Source organism: Podarcis bocagei (assembly GCF_964188305.1).
Source record: "Podarcis bocagei genome assembly, chromosome: 8".
NCBI classification, from domain to species: Eukaryota; Metazoa; Chordata; class Lepidosauria; order Squamata; family Lacertidae; genus Podarcis; species Podarcis bocagei.
In genome coordinates, this window is record NC_138133.1 from 34,180,876 (window position 1) to 34,186,875 (window position 6,000).

The following is a 6,000-nucleotide window of genomic DNA, read 5'->3' on the forward strand; positions in this document are numbered from 1 at the left end:
AAGGTAGCTGAACCACTGCAATCCAATGAACTTATCATCCTTGCAGGATGGAAGTGAGGTCAGGGGACCATCCTTTTCTGTTTATTGTGTGGATGCTGGTGGTGGGACTGTTAACAATTTTCCTCCCACTGGGAACAAGAGGGAAATAAAATATGCCAGTTCCTGGGCTGGCATAGTTTCATCTCTTGTTTGGTTCTGTGTCTTTTGATCCAAGCCTTCTCCTGGTGTGTCCTTAGAATACCCCAATGTAAGTAGAAAAAGACCCATGCATGTTTCCGCAGCGGTAGGTAGAGAACATCTAATATCAGGTCTCTCTCTCCAAACTTGGAGAAGGAGAAGCTTTCTATGGATGCTGGATTATCATATCAGGGGCTACAGGACTGCAGGATCTGGCTAAAATCCTGTATCCACATTCTGGGAGGAAGGCTCATTGAACTTAAGAGGGTTTCTTTTTGAGTAGACATGTACAAGATTGCTCTGTGAATCATACTCAGGACTTTGCAGAATAATAATAAAATACATAAATGGAGAGCTAGTGTGGTGTCACCAGAAGTCTGAATGATCGCACACAGAGTGTTGGATCAGGCTGGGATCTGCTCAGCCACGAAGATTGCAATGACACTTTGAGCAAGGCACCATGTTTCATCCTAACCTACAGTGGGAAAAGAAACATAAAATAAAATTATGCCCACTGGCCTGGGCTTCTTGGGAGAAAGAGGGAGATAACTGGGAATAAAAAAATGAATAAATAAATTTTGAATAATTTTCCATAAAAGGAAAATGCCATTTGCCAATAGATCGACAACTGTGAAAATACATTGGCTGAGGTAATAAACAGAAATTACCAAATGAAAGATGTTTTGTATCATAACATGGAAAACATTTCCCCCATATACTACAGAAGGGGATAGATCTCTTTGTGAGATCCAACATACTCGACAAGCAAAGTCTGTGGAAACATCAAGGAGCGTGAAAATGGAGATGCAGGTACAAAGTCAAGATTGCTTGCTATAAAAGAACCCTTTTATAGCAGGGGGTCTTGGGGGAGGGGGATATGCATTAAAAAAACTTGGAGAAACTCTTAGCGTAAAATGGCCCGTGAAGTCAGATGGAAGTCAACTGCTTTCTCGCAGCTAATTTTAATCTCATCTTTGAAACTGAGTCTAGACTCATTTCCAGTTACACCATTGTCAAATCAGAATGTGTCATAAATGATTAAACAGGCAAACTTATGCCGCAGTCCTTTACACTCTTACCTAGCCCTATGCACGTTACTTCTGAGTAGACCTGCATAGGACTGAGCAGCCAGGATCTTTTTTTTATGATAGTGGTATGAGTTTGGGATGAGGGGAGTAGGCTGTATGCTGGCAACCCTTCTACTCTCTGGATCCAGCAAGAGTTACAAGTGTTAAAATATAAGAAAGGATTCAAATTCCTGGTGAGGGTATATAGCCTAGGAAAGGAAGTGGCTTAGCACCAGAGGGCAAATGGGTAGGCCCCCTCCCTCCATCAACTTGTTGGTAGTTAGGTAAAGGTAAAGGGACCCCTGACCATTAGGTCCAGTCGTGACCAACTCTGGGGTTGCGGAGCTCATCTCATTTTATTGGCCAAGGGAGCCGGCGTACAGCTTCCGGGTCATGTGGCCAGCATGACTAAGCCGCTTCTGGCGAACCAGAGCAGCACACAGAAATGCTGTTTACCTTCCCGCCGGAGCGGTACCTATTTATCTACTTGCGCTTTGATGTGCTTTCGAACTGCTAGGTGGGCAGGAGCTGGGACCGAGCAATGGGAGCTCACCCCATCGTGGGGATTCGAACCGCTGACCTTCTGATCGGCAAGTCCTAGGCTCTGTGGTTTGACCCACAGTGCCACCCGCTTCCCTTGTTGGTAGTTAGAAACACATAAGCCAGAGTGGAGAGTTAAGTGATAGGAGCTAAAAAGGAGTGGGGACAACAAGCTGGGAAGCCAGAGAGATGTTTGATTTCTGTTTGAATCCAAAGCTGTGACTATGGGGGCAGCAAGGCCCTCTTGGGGTGTTAATACTGTGATCCCCTCCATCACAGGTTGGATATACAGTGATACTGCACATTAAGAACTTAATTCATTCTGGAGGTCCGTTCTTAGCCTGAAACTGTTCTTAACCTGAGGTACCACTTTAGCTAATGGGGCCTCCCACTGCCACTGCACGATAACCCGAGGTACTATTTCTGGGTTAGTGGAGTCTGTGACCTGAAGCGTCTGCAACCTGAAGTGTCTGCAATCCGAGGTACCACTGTATGTGTAAATAAACCATGTATCATAAAGAGACCATCTCCACTGACCCTCATTCTGAAGGAAACATAATCCCTGTGTAAGCACCTAGAACCTGGAATATTGCACCACTCAAGAGTTTGGGGTGGCGTGCAAGTATATATATATGTCATAATGACACTGCTTGCCTCTGCAGGTGGCAACCTCATGCAGGGAACAAACTCTAAGAAGCTGCTCTAAAACATAAACCAAGTTAAGGTCTCCCTTAACTTTACCTGGGCTGGACCAAGACAAAAAAAGGACTGTGTCTCATGTACACATACACCAATGTACAGAATAACTGAAACAAGTTTATCCTGAATATAAATAAGCAGCTGACTTTATGCTTTCAGCTCTTGAAAGATTAGCTCTTACCATTTACAAGGCTCTCTCAAACAAAACAAGTTCAAGTCCTCTTTGTCACTTAAATTTCAAATGAGACCTTAAACAATGGACACAAGGGAGCTGAACTACAAGCATTAGATTCCCCACAGAGATGAAATCTTAAATTATATTGTTACACACAGTACAGTGAACACAGTGCATGCAACCAGAAAGTATATTCCATAAATACTAAGCATAATATGCACAGTATTTTGGCATCTAGTTTTTAAGTGAAAACACCATAACCCCTTGTTGAAAAACATACTGAGCTCTTCAGATCTAAGGACGACTGATTTCTTCTAAATTTGATAAAAGTGAAGCTTTACTCTTAAGGGTCACTTGGTTCATCCATGTTCATCCATACATTATAAAATGCAGAAGCAGATTCACTTTAGAAAAACAAAAAGGCACTTTGATGACAACCAAGCCCAATTATCTGAAAGCCAAAACAGTGATGATCAATTATAGCTTACACACATAGCGTTCTCCTTCTAAAAATAAAATCCACTAATTTTTCATCATGCAACCTTTTTTAAAAAACTAATCTTTGATGCATATCACACTTATAAATTATATTTAAATTTATTTACCTATCACAGTTCCAGGAAAACCTACTTTCATATGGGGGTAAAGTGGGTGCCATTTCCCATGCGGGCAGTTACTAGTACCAATAATTTATCTTATGGATGGAGGAGGTGATGAGAACCTGACAGCAACTTGGCTCTGGGTCCCAGAAACTACAAGTCACCACCCATCCCATACGAATTCAAGACCACACTAAACATACCATGCAAGACACGATTATCTATTCTAAACGACACACACCTTGGTCCTGCCACTGAGCAGATTTTGAGTAAAGTGAGGTCTGGACTTCGGAGGAAAAAAAGAGAAAGTAAGCAATCTCGCTTTTTGGTTCTCTTTTGTTTTATGCCCTTGTTTATTAAGCCAGAATGCAAAATATCAACTATAGCAGTGCCTGAAGTTTGCTTTCTTCCTGCCTAACGAGGAACGGAGGCCAGGCATTGAGAAGAAAGAAAGGAGACTCACTCGACTTATTACATGTGATGACCCATTAGGCTGATAACAGGCGATGCACCACAGCGTTCCATTTCAGCAGGAATCTCAGGAGTTCAAGAGAGGAAAAATAGCAGAGAAAGTCCCTGCCAACGCCTTTACAGACAATCTACGCCACCCAGTTCCTTGCACCCAGCAAGAAGGGAGCACTTGAGGGTTTTCTTAGAATCTTGGTAACCTAAAAAAAGCAGGAGGCGTTTAGATGCTGCAACTGGTTCTCTCTTTGAAATCAAGTTGGACCGGATCTCATGCACATAGCTAGCCCGTTTAGCTAAGCTACGGCGCTATCCCCGCGCTTTAAGGCTGCAATGCTACGAGGTCTTCGCCGGGAACAAGCGGGACTTGCACCCGAGGAATCACGCCGCAAGGCTTGGGCTGCGCGCGGAGCCCTTTTTTTAACGGATCTGACCAATTCGCAGCTCCTACCCAAACTTCCCGCACGCCTCGGCGCCGGCTCCTTGGCTCGCTCACCTCCACTTTCCAGCAACTCTCCTGCTTCGCTCCTTCCCTCGCGCTGCGAAGCGGCTCGCCAAGCTCCGGCAGCAACCAAACGCGGACTTTCCCCTCTCTCTCCTTTTGCCCCGCGGATGGATAGGAAGGAAGGGACGAGGCTGCGCGCTCCCCAGCCCAGGCTCCTTGCGACGCTTCAAGCCCCGGCAAGCTGCACCCTCTCGGCGGCGCGCTGCAGGTGCTTCCCCAATCCCGTCCGGGCACTAATAGGAGGAAGCCGCCCTGCCGGCTCGGAGGAGGCAGCCCAGAAACGGGGCGGGGGAGCAGGACGCCGCCCCGCGCCACCTCGCCTCAGGCGCCGCCTTCTGCGCGCACACTCGCTTGCCGCTAGAAGCCCCGCGGAAAAGGCCGTCGGGTGCAGGAGCGGCGCCTCGCCCGGCATTGCCGCGCGTTTGGGCGGGCTGCGGAGGGCGCGAGCGCTGCGTGCGCCCCAGGAGGCCGGCGAGGGCGGGAAAGCGGGCGGCTCGCTCCTCCCGCGCCCCCTGAAGGGGCTTTTGTGGCGCTTCCCCAGCTGCTACGAAGTCCTAAGCAACGAGAAGGAAAGCGCCTCGTGAGCCTAGCACTGGAGGGTCTGAACTTTTCTGGACGAGCACTCAACGTGTTGCAGATATTGAGCATAAGAAACGGCTCCTCATTGTCCACACCCATAAAAATATTCAAACTTTTACTGGCAGAACTCATTGAAATAAAGCAGAAACATCAAATGAAACGAGTCCCAAATACAATGTCCAGCATAGGCTCAGCATCTTACAAAATAGGAAAATGATCCAAGCTGATCTAAAAGCGAAGGTCTCTCTCTCTCCCCACAGCCTGCATACCAGCCTCCAGACTGTTTACCCTCCCTTCAGGAGAGCTGCTTTTACACATTCATTGAGTTTGGGAGAAAAGACTCAAAAGGCAATTCTCTGCAAAATGGAGATTTTGCAACCCTGTACCTCTCACATGATGTCGGGTTACAACACTCACATGTTAGTTACCAGAGAAACAACCATCAGTTAGTTTATCATTAACCTAATGAGATTTCAAAGTGCTCTCCTCGCTTTCAATATAGCCCCATGGGGGAAAAAACCTATGCTGAACCTTTTCCCCAAAATACATTTAGTCATTTTTCATTTCTGTGTCAATTAAACCATTATACAGTACTTAACGCTTGCCCAAATAAAGAAAAGCAGCCACAACATGACCATATACCTTCGCCCTGCCACATTGAACAGGAAGCCATGACCAATTTCCTTCAACCTCTTATTTCAACCTGGCCACGATCCTGTAGCTTTTTGTTTTAACCCCTGAGCCTGACAGGCCCCACCCCATCCCCAATGTAGCGAGTAGTTCTACAGGTCTCCTGCAGATTTTAAATAGACTTTTCTTTCATAAGAGACTGAATAAAACAATTAGTCTCACTTGATGCCGTTATGTTCTCGCCTTCGTGTCACAAACGCGGTGGCCCCAGGCTCCGCAGCTCTCTCAACTGCTTTCCCACCACTCTCAAAGTCAGCTTATACAACATACCTGGAGAGTTCGTGCTGCTGTGAGACACATTCCTCTGAGAGTTCAAGCGGTTGCAGGGCATTATCTAACAAGCAAGAGACTGGCTCTGCGTGTTTTTCAATCGTTTATGAAATGCTAAGTAGGTGCCTATGACCTTTCGAGGTATTACAATTGGCATTCCAGTTCTAGCTAAAAGGAGTCAGCTTTTTGTACCATTCAACAGGAACAACTCCCCCCGTTGCTCTGGTGAACCAT

At 46.3% G+C, this 6,000-nt stretch overlaps 1 protein-coding gene across 5 annotated transcripts in view; it reads right to left on the reverse strand.

Annotated features, from left to right (window-relative positions):
* Window positions 1-5,679, reverse strand: part of KCNG2 (potassium voltage-gated channel modifier subfamily G member 2) — a 50,597-nt gene extending 44,918 nt beyond the window's left edge. Inside the window, exons 1-2 of one of the 5 annotated variants that reach the window (XM_081205810.1) lie at window positions 4,219-4,642; window positions 3,499-3,543 (exon numbers count right to left, since the gene is read on the reverse strand). The gene's annotated coding sequence lies outside the window, so the exon portion shown is untranslated. Of the gene's footprint in view, window positions 1-3,263; window positions 3,285-3,498; window positions 3,544-3,720; window positions 3,926-4,218; window positions 4,643-5,658 lie in introns of those variants that run through there. The other 4 variants (XM_081205811.1, XM_081205814.1, XM_081205809.1 and 1 more) reach the window with 4 other exon arrangements.
* Window positions 5,680-6,000: the final 321 nt, after the last annotated feature.